This window comes from Pantherophis guttatus, chromosome 2, assembly GCF_059756535.1.
Source record: "Pantherophis guttatus breed Tessera chromosome 2, ASM5975653v1, whole genome shotgun sequence".
Taxonomy (NCBI): domain Eukaryota; kingdom Metazoa; phylum Chordata; class Lepidosauria; order Squamata; family Colubridae; genus Pantherophis; species Pantherophis guttatus.
In genome coordinates this window covers 157,597,217-157,620,781 of record NC_142064.1, presented here as the reverse complement: position 1 = coordinate 157,620,781, position 23,565 = coordinate 157,597,217, and the positions used below count along the sequence as shown (strand labels likewise).

The 23,565-nt window shown below is 39.5% G+C and overlaps 1 protein-coding gene across 8 annotated transcripts in view; it reads right to left on the bottom strand.

Moving 5' to 3' along the window:
* The window catches only part of RBFOX3 (RNA binding fox-1 homolog 3), a 461,718-nt gene that overhangs the window by 69,878 nt on the left and 368,275 nt on the right, over positions 1 to 23,565 (bottom strand). The window lies entirely within an intron of this gene.

Genomic DNA, 23,565 nt, shown 5'->3' with positions numbered 1-23,565 from the left:
ACAATGGAACCTGCCAGAACCATCTTTTTTTGATGCAAGTTCTGTTGGGCAGCGATCTTGTACTTTTGGATCTGCAGCAAAATGCAAAGCTTCAGCATACACGTTGTACAGTAATGGAAGATTCTAATCTACCCCTAGTAGCAGTCCACCTTTTGGTGAAGTTTCCAATTATTTCCGACGTTATATCCTTCTTGCCCAACAGTTAACATTTAGCCAGATAATTAAATTCTTTGTAGTGAGAGTTCCATCATACAAACAAATTTTGTGCTCTCCTTCAGCCTGCTTCTCATAAATTCCACATTTAAATAGGAATTTAAACACATCTGCATTAAAAAAAAAATCCAGTAACACCTCTTTGCCATTTGACAGGGTTTTTACAGACTACAACACACCACCCCGAAGTTGCAAATAAATACCTATTTTCTTGGATCATTTTTTTTTTATTGTGCCTTTATAGTTGCACACCTATTACTAGTGAATTCAATTCTGAGAAATTCCTGCTGTGAAATCTTTGGTATTGATCAGCGCCTTCACAGTAAATTTCAGAAGGGTCGTTTCAATAGGAAAGGATAGAAAAATAAATCACGTGGAAGTTATAAGGGTATCCTTAGACCACTGAGGTATCTTGCCCTTTCGAAAGCTGATAAACAGAACCAGTTCTTTTAACCCATTTGCTTAGGAGCTGCAATTATTTCAATTATGTAATAAAAAGATTCTATCCAGGATAATGGATCCATAGCCATCATCATACCTCTTATATCAGTATATTGGCAAATGGAACATAACCCACAGCTTGCTAATATTGACACAAAAACCCACCAAATCTAAATAATATAGCTTGAGTTATAAAACACAGTTCAACCAAACAAGGATGTATACTATATTCTTTTACAAATACCAGGTTCACACACTGTGGAGGCTCCAGGAAAAGAAAACTCTGCAGCAGGTAGGAAAATCAGTTGTAAGGCCTGGTTATATAGCTAATAGCCTGTTTCTCAAAGGTGTGTTAAAGCCTTCCTCCATGGAATTCTGCAGGCTTTAGGAAAACTAAAGGGGATGCCTCAGCATTTAACTGACCTTTGATGATCTCAGAAACTAAGCAGGACTAGTTTAGACTTGGATGGGAGATTGCTTGGGAATCCCAGAAAAATAGCCTAGTCTGAGAAGAAAAAAAAAATAATCCCGGAAGAAGCCAATAGCAAATTACTACTGTGACGCTGCCAGAAACCTCTGCATGGATGCAGTCACCAGGAGTAAACTCAACTTAAGGGAATCTGAAAAATGATCCATTTTTTAGACCCGCCTGTAGAGCCCACTTGGGGTTTCAGCTTAAGGCCGATTCTCTGCAGGGCCCAGTTTAAATCTTCCGGCCAGCTGCAAAGCCACCTGTATCCAGCTTCCTTGTGCAGCATAAACGTGAATCCAGTATTCAGTTCAGCCAGAACGTGGGGTACGCGGCAATTGGGCTGCCTTCCAAGGCTCCAGGCAGAATCCTCCCTGCCAGGCAGAGATGCTTCTAAGTGAGTTTTATTAGGTGATTCTTCCTGCTGCAGCAGCCATCTGAAAAATGCAGAGTATAAAATTGGGGACTTAAATTATTTTCAGATCTGATTCACATACAGATGCACAATCCATACTCTCACTGAGGAAGGATGGCTTTGTTTCTTCTTTTCGCTGAACCACAGAGTCCTGAGAAAACACGATCCTTTCCTTTGAGGGCTCATTCTAAGCCCTACAGATACTGGCAAAAATACATTGGGTGGCTTTTGAACAAACTGGGTGTAGGGACTTACAGATTTAATGAAGCAATAGAAGCTGCTGTGAGCTTTGGCATTTTCCCGACAGTGAGGACAATTAACGAGTGGATCAGCTTGCCATCAGAAGTTGTGAGTGCTCCATCCCGGGAGGTTTTTAAGAAGAGACTGGACAGTCACTTGTCTGAAATGGTGTAGGTCTAGGATCTCCTGCTTGAGCAGAGGGCTGGACTAGAAGAAAGACCTCCAAGGTCCCTTCCAGCTCTTTTTTAATTCCCAGGAAATGATGCAAAATAGCAGCTATTCAGGAGAGAGGCCCGAGGCTCCTGAGCAGCATCCATGGTCAGGGAATAGAAGACAATCAAAGATTTATGGATGTCGACTGGATTCTCTTGGTAAGAAGGATCTATGGCAAGAGCCATAGCAAGAAGAAGGAATGTTAAGGGTTACCCATTTTGAGAATAGATGGGGATCAGACAAACGCTTCTTTAATGGGATTGGCTGGTTAGGTCACATATCTCCTGTTGCCCCCCCACGCCAGGTACAATTTACCCCAACACAAAACAGGGACTCTTTTCTGCCATGTTCTTCTAAGGGATCTGATCTTATTTTTAATCAACATCCCATGCAAACTAATCAGCTAGAAACAAATTCTGAATGAGATGCCTCAAAGGATGCAGTAATATATTAGAAATCTATCGGGTTTTCCAAGAAGAGGGAATAGGTTTACTAATGGTTCAGTAACAGCTTTGTATACACACACACACACACAAACTTGATGAATAAAAGGCAGAAGTTATGGAAAGATACTGCTACATGTAGTATTTTTTTTAATCTTTATTTTTTATTATAAAAAGATTACAAAAAAAACCAACACTCCACACAGCACCAGAATAGAAAAGATAGCCTACAGAAAAGGGCAATATTAAAAACAATTAATGAGCCACATGAAAATTAAACCTGAAACCGTGTCAATAAATAAATGAAAAAAGGGCCCTTCCCCAAACTTTGTTAAGATTGTAACAAAACTTAACAAATCACAATACTATATATCTAAAATATAGGTTAAATGTATAAATGTCATGGGTTTACAAAGGATATCTTGTATTACAATACTATAATCAAATACAGAAATATACACTACTACCTAGAAATATCACTGTATTATTGTAAAATTTCATGAAATCTATTCCAGAGCAGAACATATTGCTTCATTTTCTGATTAGCTGAAAATATTACTTTTTCCAGAATAGATAAATTACACCAAGAGCCAATCCTTAATGCCTAGAAAAATACCATTTCCCTCATTCCTCAATATAATTCTTTTTGCCACTTCTCATGCCCAGTACAACTATAATTCCTCAAACACAGTCATATTCTGGAGTTTGGAGTTATAATTCAGCATCCTATTAACTTCTTTAATGTTAGGATTGCCCCATAAATCTACTTAAGGACATTGACATACTATTTCAAAAGAATACCGATAATTCACAGAACCAAGTCATAAGGGTCAATGATAAAGGTAAAAATAAATAAAGTCTCTTTCAAGTCAACCTTGATTTCTAGTAGCTTCATGGACATATAGTCTTCGCAACCATACAAAACTGGTAACCTTTGCCTCTTTCTGCCATGGCTTCTTGACTATCAGGTCCAGTCTACACCCTGAGAATCCGTAATGGTCTTCCAAACAAGTCCTAACTTTACCTAATTACATTTAGCTTTTCAGACCAGACAATATTGACCGTATACTGCCAACAGATGATGCTGTACTGAGAGGTTAGATCAAAATCAGTAAAAATATTTGGAATAATTTTCAGTTAGAGTAGCACATTTCAGAATGAATTTCCCTCCATATCTGACCTAATAAATGTTGGCTTGCCTTGATAATTAACCACAATTTGTCCTCAACACAACTCTACATTTTTTCCTCTAGAAGGAAGGGAGAAGGTTTTCTTATATTGCTCATAGCTGCAGGGAGGGAGTTTCAATGCACATAGATTTGGAAGGACCTTGAAGCAGTGGTGAAATCCGAATTTTTTTACTATCGGTTCTGGTGGGGGTGTAGCTTGGTGGGTGTGGTGTGGCAGGGGAAAGATACTGCAAAACCTCCATTCCCACCCCACTCTGGGGCCAGCCAGAGGTGGTAATTGCTGGTTCTCCGAACTGCTCAAAAATTCTGCTACCGGTTCTTCAGAATCTGTCAGAACCTGTTGGATTTCACCCCTGCCTTGAAGATCTTCCACTATAATTCCCTGCCCAAATCAGGAATCCCCAAATCATCCCAGACAAATGGCTGTCCAGCCTTTGGGAACCTCCAGAGATAAAGCACCCATGACTCTTAAGAGTCAGGCTGTTCCAACTGTTTAATAATTCTCATGGTCAGAAAATTCTTCCTTATTTTGAGCTTGAGTTTCACCAAAGCTTCTACCTTTCTCTGATCAAGTATGGAACTAGAACGTGTCTCCATATCACTAGGGTTTAGGCATATAGAAAGCAACAAAAACTTTCACAGCTCATTAAGTTTAGGGCAATAGGAAGAATCCCTGCCATTTTCCGTCAACCAGCATTGCTAAAAGCCCACACAGTTCTCCATATGGGGCTCTCACTTCAGTTCTGTGCTTCATTCAGAATTTCAGCTCAGCGGCAGTGAACTCACAAGCTCATTGGCCTATGCACTAAATTACACAACACAGCTTAAAGTTTAAGAAATCCTACCTTTGTTGTTATTTACTAAAACTAAAGGTGTATTTTCTACTCTTCCTCCTGATACACAGGAATCCCGAGACTGCACAAGGCTGCATTATAGCCAAGGCATCTGCTAGGACTTGGGAGTTCTAGACATCTGTACGATTAATGATAAATATAGGGTCATTTTCTGACACCTCACACTAATACTAATACAACACAGTGTCAAAGGCACATAAGAACAGCGTGACCTATGAATCTAAAAGTGTCACAGTAATTCCAATAAAACAAAAAAATCTCGTTTCTCTGTGTTTGTACGTACGAACAAGGTTGAAAAGCTTTCTTTCTACAGATTCTTCAAACTATATCACTGAAAAAGCACCAGCCAAAAAAAAAGAAAAAAAGCCTGAACAAAAGAACAACAACAGCAAACAAACACTTCAAAATCAAATGATGTTTGGTTGAGGGTGAAGATATTCATCTTCCTCAGCCTTCTTTGCCAGCCGTACTTTCTACCAGCTTTCCTCTGACTGGCCCTTTCATATAAATTGAGGCTGTAATTGCCAAAATTCCCAGTCAGCGGGGCCAAAAGTCATCTGAGAACTGTAGAAGTGGCAGCCCCAAGAATTTGAATGGAATAGTCATTCTGGCTGGCTCTTTAGCTGTTGACCCTTGGTTTTTTCCTTGCATGGAAATTGTAAACATGTAAGGGTCAACATAGGAATAAAGAACAAATGAGGATCAAGGAGAGAGAAATGAAATAAAAACAAAATGGAGCAAGTCAACAGAACAAGTCCCCTTCTTCGCACATTCTTCTAATATCATCCCATTCTTTACAGTCACCAGCTTCTTTTCTAAATCTCAACCTTAAAATTACTTATTTCTTGATGGCAAAAGCCTCACTTGTTTTGCAATCGGCCACCATTCTCATTACTCTTTTGCTGGCCTCTGGCCTCCCTCCTTCAATTTTTCTTATATTGCCCTCCAGAAGACTGCTATATTCCCCTTGTGTTCTACACTGTTAATCCCTGCCCAAATTATTTTCCTGCTCTTTGGCCCAAGAAGGGCATCCTGAAGTCACAAGTATTGTCATAAACGGAGAGGGGTGAAAAGGCAGTTGTTCTCTAATGGAAGCAATGTTGGCTTCTTATGTGTTACAGCCAAACTTCAAAACCTCTCTCTCTGGTGGTTATGGAGCCCAGTATTTGAGTGAACATTTGAGCGAACAAAAAAGGACCAGTTTTCCCCCTCAGTCCTGCTCTTCCCTGCAAAGGAAAAATGTTGCCTAAAGAGGATATAAAGGGATCGTAGTGTGATGGTGATTGTTCCTTTCAAGATGGGAGAAGCCTATAGGGCCCATCTTTTTTCCCATGTGAATAGGCTTATATTGTAGATAATAATCTACTGCAGCATACTTTTCACTCTGCACTGCTTGAACTATTAATTCAGTCAGATCAACCTCTTGCATTTAGTACTTTAAATTGGTGCTGTGATTGGCTAAGTATTATTGGTTAACATATTTCTGAAGATTTACAGCAACCATTGTGCAACAGAAGAATAACTCTGTGGATATTGCAAATTGCTAGAAATCTTTATCAAAATCCATCAGCTACCTAGCATTGCTAAGGTTTCCACAGAACGGCGTCCTTCTTATTTATTTTTTTCTGTAACAATCCTTCACATTCCATAAAATCATTTACTTAAGATTACATGTGCCTCCTGATTGCTGCTGAGTATTTCACTTGGCCAGCCCTGGTTTTCCTCTTTATAATTTCTTTCCTGCGGAAAGCTGCAAAGAGAGCAAGATATGATGGTAAACTGCTTTTCACATCAAATATTCAGAGATCCTGTGTTTGCCTTCCCTTTGAAATGAATATCTCTAACTTTCACATTTTAAGATTGTATCAATTGGCTATTATACAAACCTTAAATACTGGAGTATTTTCAATTACACTGCAGAATTACTGCAGGACTATATTGTAGAAAAGCACATTTAGAAAGGAATGAACCACTTGTTTTTCAGTGTCTGCCGCTTTCAATGCCTATCTCCAAGCTGTATATTTTATCGTATTTTACATAATTCAAATATACCAGTTTCTCAAACGCCATGAATGCTGAACTGCAGAAAGGATATACATTCTGGTTTCATAACAATTTAATTCTACATTTTCTGACTTCATAAATAGGAACTGGAGACAACTATTGTAAAACTTATATACAAGCACAGAAACCTTTGACTACTGAGGATCAGGATGTTCTTTCTGGTCTCTTTATTTCAATCGATTAGCATTTTGACTATTACATTTTCCCCCAAACCTGAGAGGCAGCTTGAAAAATGCAGAGATTACGTTAGCACAAAATAGGGCAAAAGACACCCATGCCTGAAGTTTCCATTTTCCTCTTTTGGTTCCCATTGCAAGTCTACATATTATGTGACTAATTAAAGCTACCTCTGCCTCTGAGCATCTGCTTCTGGATCATAGGATAGGTAACCTTCAATTGGCCAGGAGCCAAGAGAGGGTAGCCTTCTCTCAAGACCACAAGGCACATAGTGTGATCTTGGCTAGAATGAACATTTTTACTCATCACTCTGGGGGGCAGCCAGGACATAGGACAGGTGGCTTCCCAGCAGGCAGGTTAACTTTTAGTGCAAATTACTTCTAAGTTGGCAGAAGGGAGCATAGGATTCAGCAGGTATTACAGCTCCTTGGTGGAGGGGGTGCGAGAGGTGGCAACATCTATGGGGAATCTCCGATCTAAGGGGTGCAATTTCTTCACGCAGTGTAGGTTTTCTCTGGTCTCCTTGCCCTCCTTGATCAGTCCAGGACATTGCATTGCATTTTTTGCACAGACTATTTCCAAGAGTTTGCTGTCCGTTTTTTAAATTCTCATAATTATGGTTCGAAAATGAAAGAAATAAGCTTTCTATTCCCCTTCGTATTGCTTCTGTCTTTAATCCTAGCAAGTTGACAAATGTCACCGTAAAGAGGTTTCCTTTAAAGGATGTAGCCACCTCAGTAGTTAAGAATCTACTTATCACGGTAGCAGTAGCAGTGATACTTGCATTTGGGAGCGGCACAGCCAGGGATATGGGAATTCTAGAAATGTGCAAAAGCATAAAGAGGCTTGGACCTCACCCTTTGAAGATTAGGTATCCGAAGGGTGAATGGGTAAAGATGAACAGAATATAAAAGAAGGACACTGCAGCCCTTGAGCCAAATATCAACACCAAGCACCAACTCCTAAAAATGCCCTTTGCTCATACAGAGCGTAACTCCAGTTTTATCAGCAAGCTTCCTTGCATCTTGAATTAAACCAATACCAACACAACACTCGGACTCAACTACTATAATTGCAATTGGAAATCACCCACCCTTTTCTTTTAAAAAAAGAAGAAACAATGTCGGGCAAAAACAACCGTGTGTATATTATATTAGGGGAAAATGCTTCCTGTTCGTCTCCCAGCTCACCCTATCGCTGTCAATGTTTGTATGGACAGCATTCTATTTGTAATATAATAAGCTTTCTGTGGGATGAGATTGTGGGGAAAGTCGCCAATCCAGCACACTCAACACCAGGCTGAAAAGAGCAGCCAACCTGTTTGTCATAGATGACAAACACAGAAGACTTTATCACTGGTATTCAAGTTTCAAAATCGGCAAGACGAAAGGCTACCATAGCTTGACTGAAAAAACCCAGACAGCCACTAGATGTCAGCAACTTTCCTTCTTATGCTTTCCCTGGCAGGATGGCAATATGAACTACTGGATTCCAAAGAATATTCATAGCAGAATGTCCTAAACGCTGGTGAAATTCAATTTTTTTTACTAACGGTTCTGTGGGCGTGGCTTGGTGGGCATGGCAGGGGAAGGATACTGCAAAATCCCCATTCCCTCCCCACTCCTGGGGGAAAGATATTGCAAAATCTTCATTCCCACCCATTCTGGGACCAGCCAGAGGTGGTATTTGCCAGTTCTCCAAACTACTCAAAATTTCTGCTACCAGTTCTCCAGAACCTGTCAGAACCTGCTGGATTTCACCCCTGGTCCTAAAGCAGAGGTCTCCAACCTGGGCAACTTTATGACTTGTGGACTTCAACTCCCAGAATTCCTCAGCCAGCACATGCGCTGGCTGAGGAATTCTGGGAGTTGAAGTCCACAAGTCGTAAAGTTGCCCAGGCTGGAGACCCCTGTCCTAAAGAACTAGTTTTTCTTCAAACTTTTACATTCCTCTGATTAAAGCTAGAGGACTATATTTATTTATTTGAGAAAATGTGTATTATCTTTGATCTGAACCTTTTCAACATGTTAATATCACAAATGATTCAATCATTATGACTGAATAATCCCCCTGCCTCCCCCACACCCATTACTGACACACATCTCTGCTTATTCTTCCTATGTAGCAGAGTCCAATAGGTTGCAGATTCTAATGTGAAATGAATCGTCTCACACAAAACCCCCTCCCAACAAAATAATACTCATTCACATTTTAAGTATTTATACAAATATCCGTACATGCAGTAGCAAACGTGCTGTGTAAGCACATCCACAGAATCAAAACGACACCCTTCCCAACCCCCCCCCCCCACCGCCCCCGACTGAATGCAGACAGAACTTGTTCTTATTGTTTGCAGCAAAATCGGGATACACATAGTTTCTGACTGGCTTTCCCCTCATGCCAATCACAAAGAGGGCTGCTTCTGCTCCCACCAAGTTCTTCAAATGTAAAACGATGATATAAAAATAAAGACATATTTGATATGTCTGCTTGAGGCACAGAGGGAATATTTAAGCAGCAGCCATGCAATGCACTCCTCTAAAAACGGTATCGAGTTTTTAAGAAGCAACAGTGAAGAGCAAGCAGACATTCTGTTTTCTTTCCTGAGTTTGGCGGTAAATCCTAGGCTTTCAGGTTCTTCCTTGGCTTTAAGCTACCTTCTTATGCATGCTTATTAGGCAGTGACTCTTGTGGAATGAATTCATATCTTCTATTTTTTTTTTAAAAAAAATAGTTTTTATTGAACATTTTCCACGTTTAAAAATCACAAGTAAAAAAAAAAAAGAAAAAGAAAAAAAAGAAAAGATACAAATACAAATGCAAACAAATAAAATACATAAACAACAATAAAGTATAATTTTACAGTTTTCTGTATCAGCATATTCATACCTTCCAATATCCTTAGAGGATATTTGCCTTTGTTAACAGCATAGAAAGGGAGTTGGAAGCTATGATACAGGTAGTCTTCGATTTACAACTATTTATTTAGTGACCGTTCAAAGTTAAAGTTACCGAAAAAAAGGGACTTATGACTGTTTTTCACATTTACAACTATTGCTGCATCCTCATGGTCACATGATTAAAATTCGGCCACTTGGCAACTGGCATGTATTTGTGACGTTTGCAGTGTTCTGGCTAGTGGTGAAATCTAAAATTTGTTACTACCGGTTCTGTGGGTGTGGCTTGGTGGGAGGGTAATGTGACTGGGTGGGCATGGCCAATTTATTTATTTTTTTACTTTTAAAACCATTTTTTTTACAACCTCTTTGGCGAAGGGGTTGTAAAAAAAATGCTTTCAAAAGGCTCTGATGATCCCAGCTGAGTTGCCTGATCGGCAGAGGCTTTTTTTCTTTTAAATGCCTCTGCCGATCAGGCAACTCACCTGGGATCATCAGAGGCTCTTAAAAGCATTTTTTCTACAACCTCTGAAAAAATTGTAGAAAAAAATGCTTTTAAAAGCCTCTGACGATCCCAGCTGAGCCACGTGATCATCAGAGGCTTTTTTTCTTTTAAATGCCTCTGCCGATCAGGCAACTCAGCTGGGATCATCAGAGGCTCTTAAAAGCATTTTTTCTACAACCTCTGAAAAAGTTGTAGAAAAAATGCTTTTAAAAGCCTCTGACGATCCCAGCTGAGCCGCGTGATCATCAGAGGCTTTTTTAAAACTTTTAAAAGCATTTTGCATGGCTCAGCTGGGCATGGGGGGGGGGGCAGGGATTTTTGCTACCGGTTCTCCGAACCACCCACCCCCACTCCTTCCAGGGGTGAAATCTTCATCAGGAGATTTCACCCCTGGTCTTGGGGTCATGCGATCCCCTTTTGTGACTTTCTGACAAGGAAAATAAATGGGGAAGTCAGATTCACTTAACCACCCTGTTACTAACTTAATGGTAGCGATTCACTTCACCAAATCACCACCTCTCCTTTCATAGAATCTGATTACTTGGAGGGGAGGGGGAGAGGTTATAAAATGCTTTTATTGTTAAAGCTACACGAATAAATGAACACATTCATATTGTTGTTTTTTTTTAATATCTGGATCATTTTCTTTAGACTGCTTGGCTCAAAAATCTTTTTGAGAAACAGATAAATCTGTTTATCTGCTGCTGCCATTTCTTACAGCTTCCTCTAATGATTAGGGAGGGCATAGGGAGTTGGCATGAACGAACTGTAGTGGGAGACGGATAAAGATGGCAGCAGAAACGTGAATGGGCCATCCCAAAAGGAAAAAGAAAGGGATGTGAAGCCAAGGCTTATTTAAACAACAGCAGAGTGAATGGCATGGCAGGAAGCTGATTATTTATGAGAGGAGCAACAAAATGTTGGTAGCACCATTACAAAAAGCACCAGGCTTCCATGAATCCAGCAATATTGGCATTTGGGATCCAGAGATCCTGAAAGCAAGAAATCAGAACCTTCAGTGACTGCATCCTCTAAGCCAAACCTCGCTAAGGATAGCACCCTTAGTAATCCTGTTTACTTTCCACGTTAACAATGGAGTAAGGTAGGGAGTCAGGATTCTGGCCAGAAAGCTGGACCTTCACCTTTTAGTGGCTTCCCTTCCCTCACAAAAGAGAACGGAAAGCATCAAGCTAAATACTACATGACCAAGTGTGAGTTTACATCCAGCACCTGGTGAGACACGTATTTCCTTCACTGAGACTCAACAAAGCTTCTGATCTGACCATTCTTGCTTTCGGTATTCTTGCCCAAGTGGGTATAATCTGTTCCCAGTCCTCAGCCATTTGCTCCAGATTATTCCTGGTTGCATCCTCCATTTTCCATCACTTGGGCCATAGTTGCTAGAAAGAGACATTGTGGGACTTTAGTGGAAGATTTTTTTCTTAAAGGAATGATTTGCAAGAAAAGGCTTCCTTACATTTTATGTTTGTTAAAGCAGTATAAATGTTTAATTCACAAATCATGTAGTAATTCAACGGGGAGGGGAACAAAATGGATTTTCCCACCTAGCTAATAGCTTCATCTCTCATTGGTGGAAATATGAAAGCCAGTTAGCATTTCACAACTCAGGATTTTTAGAGTGGATCTATGCAAAGTTTAAGCTATATAAAACCAAATTTCTCTTTCATTATGTTTTGGATGCCTTCCCCCCCCCCACCCCCTCCCTTGGCTAAATAAAAGCTCATGGAGAAGAGGGTCTGCTTGCTTTTGTTTGGCTCAGTTCATACACAGGCATTAGGAAAAGGTCCATAAGGATAAATCTGTCAATGCAGAAGCATATAATTAATCCATAAGACATACAACCACCTGAATGGGGGTTAAGAGCAGAGATTAGACAGTCAGAAGCTGAACAAATAAACAAATCAAGATCCACTGCAGTGGAATAAAGCATTGTTACAGCTTGATCTTGTGCCTGTTTATTCAATGAGACTTACTTGCGAGTAAGTATTCACAGTGTTTCACCCTTAGCACCGCAATCTTATAAGCATTTCCAAATTAAATGAAGAGTTATGGGGATATCAAAAAGCATTTATTACTTGACAGCCTATAGCAGTGGTGGCTAAACTCTGGCATGCTGGTATGATAGGTCAGCCTACTTACGTAGGCTGTGGTAAGTATTAGATAGCTCCCATATGGGTGTGCAGTTTTAAACAGTACAGTATATTCAATGAGCATTATTAAAATTATGTTGTTTCCCCCCTTCCATTGCTGTTTCTCACTCCATTTAAGTAATAAGATGCTACTAGAAATATGCAAAAATAATACTAGCCTTAAATATTCCAATTAAAAAGCTGCAGCTTTCTAGCACTTTTAGGCGAATGCAAGTGCTTTTTAAAGATCTTTGAACCGAAACTGCCTTGTTTTATCTCGCATTCATCTCCAATGAGATACACAGAAGGATACACCAAAAAGCATACGGTAGGTTTGGTTTAACTCGAAAGGCCAGAAAACTGATAAAATACTCTAAAAATGGATTAATGAAATCAAATTCTGAAGAAGGATGCACGCTTTGGCTTCCAGCATGATGCCATTTGGACAACTGCATCCTGGGGTAGATTAACCCCCATCTGCCCATACATGGAAAGTCTGGCATCAAGCCTTGAAGCAATCAGGTGCTGCCACTGTTGGAGACAGGATAATAGGTTGGATGGGTTTTGGGGAATGAATCAGGCAGGTAATTCCTATCTTCCTGATCTCAATAAAGCAAACAGATTTCCAGCGACAAGAGCCAGCTGGCTGCCTATATTTCAACTATCCAGGAATCCTAACTTTTCAAATAACTGTTTTGTATTAAAAGCACAGTGAGTTAGAACACAGTCACGCTGAATTTTGTTTTATTCTCCCCCCCCCCCAAATTGGTGGAGTATGGCTTTTGACATGAAAAGGCAGACTTCAAGGAAGCAAAAAGGTCCTTGAAAAAGCCCTGCTTTAGCAATATTCTGCTCCTGTACATCATTTTTACTACACAATGCCACAGTGCCTACAGGGATCCTGCAGAGAACAAGTTCATATTATAGCGCTAACCCATGGTATAATCAAGGGCGAGCAAAATTCTCTCATTGTTCATCCTGAAAAATGAAACTTATACCTAATACCAGACAATTTGGTGAAGCTCCTAACAGCTGCATGCACAAGCACTCACGGCCAATTGCATGTTTCAATGAATCTCTAACTGAACACGATGCTGATACAATCTCTATAGAATTCAAAGTTAAAACTGACATATCCCTGCAAATCCTAATGCATTTTTTTACTTTTAGGTGCAATTGTGGATTTGGCTGATAACAAGAGTTTGGACACTCTTTCAGGCAGAACTTGATAACATCTATTTGGGCAGAAATTACAGCTTCCAAATATTTAAAAAAAAAAACTATCTAGGAGTCTTTCTGTTATTGCCTTTGTATTTTTTCTCTGATCCTTCCTATAGCATACTTATAGTTCAGAAATATTTTTAAATCTCCCAGTATGAATTGTGAATTTGAACTCTGCACACAGTTTTTCATTAATATTCAGGACCCTGAAGGCCATTCCAAAATCTTTTAGTAATATTATGTTGTCTTGGTATAATAGCTAAATTCTTTTCAACTTCAATCTCTTCTCTGATTGTGAAGCTTCTAGGGTATATTAATATCCTGGCTGAAAACATACAAGACTTGAAAAATAAAACCAGAGGTCAATGCTAGCAACCTGCTGAATAGTTTAGCTGACTCTGGAGTGGGATTCCATGGCTCTGCTGTAAAGCATTATTATACTACAATGATCTGCATGAGGAAAAGGGTATCTTTCTCTGACCTCATCACAAAACCACTGCCTAGGGCATGTGAAAGAAAACTTGGATAAGTCTGAAACGTTTTGGAACAAGCTGCTTTAGTGTGATGAAACAAAAATTGAGCTGTTCAGCCACAATAATAATACATTAGAAGAGAGGGAAAAGCAGCTGAAGAAAAGAACACCTTGCTAACTGTTATTCACAGAAAATGATGCTTTGGGATGCAGCCAGTGTACAGGAAATACAGTGTCAGTGAAGGAAGAATGGATTCCACTAATCAATCGATCCTAGGAGCTAATGTCTCATAGTCGGGGAAGAAATTAAAGCTGAAAATAAGTTGGGCATTTCAGCAAGACGATTTGAAACTTGCCTCCAAATTAACCATGAAATACTTAGTGAAAGAAAGATAAAGGTCTTGATACGATCTTCACAGTTCCCAGAACCACGAATACTCTGAGTATTACTAAACATCTAGACATGCAAAGAGACCTATGCTCAGTTACTTTAGTTCTGCAAGAAGGAGTGAGGAAAAAAAAGAATCACAAAAGCAAAAATAGAAGGACTCTTATATGGCTACAGGAAATGTTTGGAAGCTGTTATTTCTGCCAAAGGAAGTGTTACAAAGTACTGGATGGGATGGTGTCCAAACTGCCACGTTGTTTGCTTTCTTATGTTGAACCCATAAATAACTACACATAAATACTAAGTGTGTATTCACACTTCCAGAAATATGTTGTTTTAAACCGTACGATGTAGAGGCTTTGATCTTATGTTCAATTAGGATTATACATAAATGAATCATACAATTTCACTGGAGGGTCCCTAAACTTCCACATGCAATATATATAGTAATGTTCCACTATCTCCTATGATATTAGCTAAGCGGGAACAAAATTTTTATTAGGATAAAAGAACCAGAGAACAGAGACAAGAAGGAATACAGAGGACATTGTACAGAAACATGAAGAATTTCATGTCAAGGCAAGAGTTGGCCAACTGAACAGAAATAACAAGATGTTGCTTAATATTGATTGTCTCATTGTACGGTAAAAGCAACAATTTTAAAAAACAATGGATCACAAATAACCATATTTAGTGAATCAATTTGAATCAGCACTGAATCAGTCCTTCAATTTCTGAGACACAATCTTAAAATAATGACTACTGACTATTGATGAGGAACATGTGTGACTCCATCAATCTAGGGCCTATCCATAGGTACATTTTCCCTCAAAAATGCAGACATTAGCTATGTGGATAGTAGCAATGGCACCAAGAGAGGAAGGAAGCAAGCAAGCAGGTGAGATGGTCAAGGCAGAGAACCAAGTAAAGAACAGGGCCATCTGCACAGGCTTCAAAAAAGCCAAGATGGTGGTGCAGCCAGAGTCCCATCCCTTTTTACAATTGAGCAATGCACGATAAAAAGGGCAGGGCTCTGACTGCATAGTCACCCATCATTTCATTCTGAGCCCCACGTGAATGCCCTTGAGGAGCTGAGGAAGCTTAATGTAAATGGTGACAGTTCATAAAGATTATTAAGTGCAAATAGAAATACATATTTCCACAGCAAGGGAGATAAAGCAGAAATGGTTAATTTGACTATTCCAAAAATATATTTAAGTACATTTTTCATTTAGGCATCATTTCTGGATTTTGTGCTTGTGATGGAAAAAAAAAATGAAACGTTGACTTTGGTTTTGTCGATTAGATAGATTTGTCTTTAGAGAAATGGCTAGTTATATACTATTGTGTAAAAACAAAAAGTTGAGGCTGGAATGTTTTTATCTTGTACTGTGCTAAAAAGAGTCAGAAATCAACGCCTTTTTTCTTGTTTCCTCTGTACTGTATACTTCCTTTCCCCTTCTCTTTTTCCTTTCCCTAATTTCCTATTTTTCTTTATATTTTATATATAGATAAAATAATAGCCAATGGAAAAAAAAAGAAAAGAAAATGCTTTACCACACTCACAATTCTAATGCAGAATATGGGTTCAGGAGGTGTTGAAAAAATATAATATTTCTTTAAAAAACTGTTATCTTAGAAAAGAGTGTCTTAATTACCTGCAATAAAGGCAAAACAACTGTGATATTCTGATAAAATCTCCTCTAACAACTGTAACCAGTGGATTTTTTTCTATTTTCTCCCTCATTCTTTGCACTAAATAATATGGAAAAGACCCTATGATACAATCAGCAGAGTTCTTTGATCTTTGGTAATAAAATTAAATAAATAGATAAAAATAATCAGTTTAGCAGCTTATTGCCTGCACTGAAGCAGTCAGTAAATAGCTATGAGTTTTGTAGAAAGTTTTATCTGAGTCTGCAGGAGATGAGAAAGGAGAGATATTAGTCAGTTCATATGAATAATTGTATTCTGCCCTTTTCAATTAAATCACGCAAAGCTCAGTTGCTTTTGAACTTGGCAACCTGTTGATGGTTAAAGAATTTCCTCTGGACAGTAAAAAGGCAGCAGATTTTCCGGGGCTTCACACTCTGCCTCCCAGGGATCTGGTTGACATATAGTTGGCTTTCCTCATGTTGGGATCTACCTACTTTTTGCAGCTCTTTATTTTTTTTTAAAGTGCTATCTGAATATCTTCTTCTATGTTGACATACAACTATAATAAAACTTTAACTTACACATATGCAGACATTATATAACTTTTCATATGTGGAGTTTTACCAGGAAAACCTGAGGGCACAGGTTTTAGGATTTGAATCAATAGAAGAAGAAAAAATGTTGAATCTATTGAAGGAGGTAAAATACTGCCTTCTTAAGAGCTGAGAGACTTATTAGCTAGGTCACTGAGAAGTGGGCCAAAGCAGGAGTCCTCTCAATGCATAACAAGGGAATGACAAATATTATTGCTTCTGAATAACAAAAATATACAGAATTTTACTATTTCAAAAAGGTGCTTTGATATGGCTGCTCAGCATGGTAAAAAGCAATGGTTATTGCCACAATATTTCTGCCTTGAATTGCCATCTTCATTCGGAATATAAATACAGAATAACAGAATTGGAAGGGACATTGGAAGTCTTCTAGTCAAGTCTTCCCAGGCAGGAAACCCTATATCATTTCAGACAAATGGTTGTCCAATTTCTTCTTTAAAACTTCCAGTGTTGGAGAACCTACAACTTCTGGAGGCAAGTCATTCCACTGATTAATTGTTCTCACTGTCAGGAAATTTGCCCTTACTTCTAGATTGCTTCTCTCCTTGAAGAGTTTCCATCCATTGCTTCTTGTGCTGCCTTCAGATGCTTTGGAGAATAAGTTGACCCACTCATCTCTGTGGCAGCCCCTTAGATATTGGAATACTGCTATCATGTCACTCCTAGTCCTTTGCATTAAACTTAAAAAAAAAAAACGATGAGATTGCTGCTGAACCATGTGTATTTTGTCTCCCAGGGGTTTTTTTAGTTTTATTTTTCATCAGATCTGATTTGTAGTGATTTTTTTAAAAAAAGTAATATACAGTACAACTGGAATGCTAGTTAGTCTGAAATGGCAATGCAATATCAACAATAATGTTACCAAAACAGGAATTTAAGGCCAAGAGCCCCAGGGAAGGATATTAGTGCTGCCTGGGAATACCAGGGAACCTGGTTACAAAATGGCAATGAGTTTTCAGAAATCTTTGGAGATTCATTTCTGCACTTTTTTGTAGGCCAATTTCATACATTTCTGAAACCCTTGGAAGTGTCTTCAAGCTATTCATAATGAAAAAGACAAGCAGGAGACACAGAAACTGTGACTGACAGTTTTAACTTCAAGCCTGCAAATGACTCCATGATTGCTTTCAACCGGGCTATCTTCTTTCTATTCTTAATCACTGTGCTCTTGGGAAGAGCATAGACAAAACTTAATTAGATGTTGTTTCAGTATTTTCAGATGACTGCTTATTTTGACTTGTGTCTATCTAGCAGCAGCACTTGGGGCTTCCACAAATGGCTTGAAAATCATCAATACATATTGAAGATTGCTTCCTACTGTGTTTTGTTCAATGGATAGCTGACACCAACCCTCTAGTGAGATATATAGAGTTTCCCAGAGACCCCATAACTCCAAGATCAAAGGAAGACTGAACAGCATCTGTAGTCTCTTTGTGTGTAGGTGTATGTATGTGTTTGATAGGGGGAGCTGAGCTAGAGGAAGTCAGATAACAGAGCCAGGTGGTGAAGAATGTATTTTACCTCGCCTTTTAGTCACCAGATGGTAGAGTTCCAAAGAAGAGGGTTAACTGCTTTTCGAAAGAGAAGGAAGCAGTCTTCCCTCATGGGGAATTGACTTCAGCTGCATGGAACTACCACTTGTGCCCAAGAATCACAATATCGAAACCAGTTTAAATGGATACACTAAGATAAATGTCGCCTCTTGGTGAGATTTGGCAGTAAATAAGTCTAATGAATAAATAAAATAAATAAAATCAAGGAGAAATGTATTCCCATCATTAGGCAGGCACTGTATAAACGTTCCCCTTTACATACTTTGGTTCTGTATGATACAGTAGTTTGAGTGGAATTATTAAGTCTATTATTGAGTGACAGATGGCTACTTTATAGGTCTAACTATTTTTCTTACACTGCTGGAGATGACAGAAGAGAATATTCTGTAGTAGTAGCAGGCCTTGACCACCTCTAACACCCACAGAATTGAATAACCAGAAGTATCAGATTCATCCACAGAAGTGGATTTGTCTATTTTTAATATGTAATGCTAATGAACTTCGCTGTCCTCCAGATGGCAGTCAGGGTCACTGCCATGCCAGAGCTGTTGAAGCCATTGCTTTCCTTACCTTAGGGGACCTGGTGCAACTAAGGGTTTGCTTGGCACTGCTGGAATGTGCCAGTGTGATATATTCTCTGCCCATAGGCTAATGGTTGCATTTAATATACCTTTTCCCTGATCCTTTGGTTGATAGGAAAGAAAGAAACTAATGGTACAATTGATACAAATCTAACATGTATTTTAGGTAGATCCTAAACATCCAAATAATACCAACTACATTACATGAGGTTAGATGGAGTTAGATAGAAATCAATTAAGAGGATCTCCTGTGATCTGTAAAAGTTTTAACTAGTGGAATCCATTTTGTAGACCGCCTTGTCTAATTGAAAAGACATAAATCTATACCTACGGACTGTATAACCAATTCCTCCACTCTTCCTGCTAAGATTAGGCATACCGGGAATGTTGACTACCATGGAAAAATCTTATTTGAGATCTGCCTGATGCTTCAAATGGAATGGATGAAGGATTACATCTAAAATAAGGAAACAGTGCATGGTAGATGGGGAAGGCCCTAGAAAGTGTGCAGAGAAGAGCAACAAAGATTATAAGGAATGTGGAGGCTAAATAGTACTATGAACAACTAAGGAAACAAGGCATGTTTAGCCTAACTAAGAGAAGGCTTAGTGGAGACATGATAGCAATCTTCCAATACTTAAAGGGCTATCACAGAGAAGAGGGGGTCAATTTATTTTCCATAGCACCTGGGGACAGGACATCCAATTTGGAAATAAGGAGGAATTTCCTGACAGTGAGACTGATTAATCAATGGAATAACATCCCTCCCAGACAGGGGTGGGTTCTGTGGGCGTGGCTTATTTTGTGGGCGTGGTTTGATGGGGGGGTAATGTGACTGGGTGGGCATGGCCAACTTTTTTTTTTTAACTTTTAAAAGCATTTTTTCTACAACCTTAAGAGATTGCAGAAAAAAATGCTTTTAGAAGCCTCTGACGATCAGGCCACTCAGTTGGGATCGCCAGAGGCTTTTAAAGGCATTTTTTCCCCCTACAACCTCTTCGGCCAAAGAGGTTGTAGAAAAAATGCTTTTAAAAGCCTCTGACGATCCCAGCTGAACCGCGCGATCATCAGAGGCTTTTTTTTTTTTACTTTTAAAAGCATTTTTTCGGCCAAAGGGGTTGTAGAAAAAATGCTTTTAAAAGTTAAAAAAAAAAAGCCTCTGATGAGGTGGATGGGGTAAATGAGTGGCGATCGGGTCGGGGACCAGTTCGGGGGCAGGGCCAGCCAATGTTATTACCGGTTCTCCAAACTACTACAAATTTTTACTACCGGTTCTTGCGAACCAGTGCGAACCAGGAGCAACCCACCATTGCTCCCAGAGTTGTGGGTGCTCCATCGCTGGAGGTTTTCAAGAAAAGATTGGACATCCATTTGTCCGGCATAGTATAAGGACTACTGCCTTAGGTGGGGGGTTAGACTCGAAGAATGCACAACAACAGAGCTGGAAGGGATCTTGGAGGTCTTTTAATTCAACCTCCTGCTCAAGCAGACTCTATACCATGGGTCAGCAATCCACGGCTCTGGAGCCGCATGTGGCTCTTTCTTTCATCTCTCTGCTGCGGCTCCTTGTCGTTGGTTGGCTCCACAATTGATAAGGCTTTTGGTTAGGACAGTTAAAAGAAAAAGGACGCCATGCTAGGAGGAGAGAATATGGTGGGGGAATCAGATTCCGGTTGGCAGAGGAAAAAGGATGCTGCACTAGGAGGAGACTCTTTGGTGGGGGAACCGGACTTCCAGTCAGCTCTAGAATTGAATGGGAGGGGGGTGACGGCTTCCAGTTAGGACCTTTGTGGCTCTTTGAGTGTTTAAAGTTGCCAACCCCTGCTCTATACCATTCCGGACAAATGCTGTCCAATCTCTTCTTAAAAACTTCCAGTGGTGGAGCACTCCACAACTTTGGAGATAAACTGTTTGACTGATTAATTAATAAATTGATCTCCAAAATCCCTTCCAGCCCTATGATTCTCTGAAAGGTATCCCTGAGGAAATGATGTACTTATAATTTGAAAGGGCCGCCCCTTAAAAACCTAAGAAAAACCAAACCCAGTACATCCGTATGCCTTTGAAGCATATTTGCTATGACTCCCCTCTCCAGTCCAGTTCACACAAGAATTCTGGAATTTTTGCTGATTCAGTCTCTATGCACTGCCTTCTAAATTATCCCTGGAAGATTTGCTGTGTCATCTGATAAAGCTTTGTGGTGACCAACTGTCTTGAAAAGCTGATGGTTTTGGGAGGGAGACTGGGGCTGTTTCTGTCAGGGGAGAATTATTTTTTTTATGTCACTGAAAGAGTGAGCTGAAGCCACCATTTGGGATGAAGATTCCTGGATCTTTCTTGTGAATCCAGAACAAGTTCCATTGCTGTTGAGGCCTCTTTTCTTTCCTCTATTCTTCTTTCTTGAAGTGCCAGCATGAGAATCTACTCTCCTCTGTTCTGCTAGATCAGTAAGAGGAGGGGGAAGGGAGCAAGTAATCTAGACACTGCGTAAAAGGAGAAGAATTAAGAATAAAAAGCTCTCTGGAGGTACAAGTGTCCCTCTCCCCTTCTTTTGGTCAGCAGTTGTCCAAAAAGAAAAGCCAGTTCACCATACATATGATCTCTGTTCATGAAAGGCCTTGGTAGTACAGTGGTCTAAGGCACCCTGTTATTAAGCTGGTCATTAAGACCAGCTGCCTGCAATTACTGCAGGTTCGAATCTCGCCAAGGCTCAAGGTTGACTCAGCCTTCCATCCTTTCTAAGGTAGGTAAATTGAGGACCCAGTTGTGGGGGTATAAATACACAAAAGGATGAAGGCTATTGCTGAGCACATTGTAAGCCGCCCTGAGTCTCCGGAGAAGGGCGGCATATAAATCAAATTAAAAAAAAAAAAAGGTCGTATGATGCTGGACGTCTTCCAATCCTTGACTGGGAAGGGCCCATCTATGACTTCCTTTCTGTGAGCAATAAAACAGATATCCCTGCATCTCCTCTGCTCTTCATTTCCCCCACACTAGCTTTTCTTCCCCTCTCCAGATACCTCATTATTCTCCATTCTTTTCCCCACCATAACTAGAATGTGGGGAGGAGAGTTAATTATGGATGTAGCAGAAAAGAAGGCAGACCTGGGAGATGAAGTTAAATGCATCATTAGCTTAGAGTCACTGCATTCCTGCAAGCACTCTAAGTCCAACCCTTCCTCAATTTCACTGACCCTTATCTGGTGCCAATTTAATACACAACTTTAGTTGACTAGATTCTTGGGTGTAGACTTGAATAAATCTCTGCTGCAGGTGCAACCTAACTGGTCATCCTGATTCTTTGTCCCTGACAATGGGCCTATTTTTGCTGGTTGCCATTAGAAGCTGTCTTTATGTTATGGATTCCCATTGCCAGCCTGTGGTTTCTGAAGAGATGCTGAAAACAGTTGCTGGCTCCCATTTCTGGCACACATAGGAGAGTTCTCCTGAGAGTCCTTAGAGTCACCAGGAATCAATACTATGTAGATGCCATAAGACCCTATCCTGATCCCATCTAGGTCAGCCCCTAATATTCAATGGCTGCCCATAAAGCCAGGGAGGCTTTAGGTCTATTGCTTGACCTTTTCACCATTCTTCTGCAGCCTGACTTTCTCTCATCTTCTTCCCTCCCCATCTTCCTTCTTCCTCCCACTTTTTGGTGAATTAGTTCCAGAAACTGCAGCTGACAAGATAGACCTGATCTCTTTGAGAAAGAAGAACAAAACCTGAGGGAGTTTTCATCCAAAATACACAAAGGAACTTCTTTCTGGTCTTGCCTTCTTGATAGAAGAGAAGCCAATCCTATTCTGCCAGCTCTGTCAATCTTGGAACTGAAATTGTGTTATCTGCTGTCTCCTCTTCACTACTCTGAGGACATTTCTTTTTCAAATTGGGAGCTCTTATTGCTACTAATTGAAATTGTTCAGCAGTACCTTTCCCCCCTCCCAACTAATTTCCTCTGGGAAGAAAAATAAGGGAAGGAATGAGGGGAAAATATGGGAGAGTTCCAAATGAATGATGATAGCTTCTGGGCCCCTTGTAAAATTACATCAGTAAAGTGGGATTATTATACATTAAAAGCTTTGTTTGGAAACGTATTTGAAGTAAACCATTATGATGAGTTGGGGTCCATAGGGAGCGCCAGAGGGACCCCATCAACTTGAAACAGGGGCTGCTAGTGCTCTAAGATATGTCTTATTACATATACACCAAACTCTTTTAGCATACAGCATACAATCCTTAATTAAGAATATGCCAAATTGTCCTTTAGAAAGTGTATTTGTGTGTGTATATTTTTAAAAAAATACACTTAGTTTTTCTGAACGCTTCTACAATTCTTTAGATGTAAAGAGCTTAATATTTGAATTCTTCAAGAAGAAGATAAAGTCACACCAATCTGCATAAAATAAACTCTCCATTGTGTTTCTCTAATGATTTTAACTTAGGTTATCTTTTCCATAAAAACAAAGAGACAAATTGTAACTGTAACATCCCAGAGCTTTAATGAGCCTTCCTTTATAGACTATTTTAACTTGCCTTGCTGTTTTTCAAAAGAAAAGAAAAAGAAATTTGCCTCTTAAATTTTTATTCTCCACACTAGATAACTTTAGAACTCTATATTGTAATGTTTGCTTAATATGTTGTTTCTGTTATCAATCCTATCTCTATAAAGCCTTCAGACAAAAATTCCTGTACGAAGTTACTAAATGCCATAAATGAAACAAAATTCTCATTCATCCTCACAATATAAAACTTTGTGCCACGTAACATATGAAAAGCATCTTTCCATCACAAAGAGAAAAAAATAAA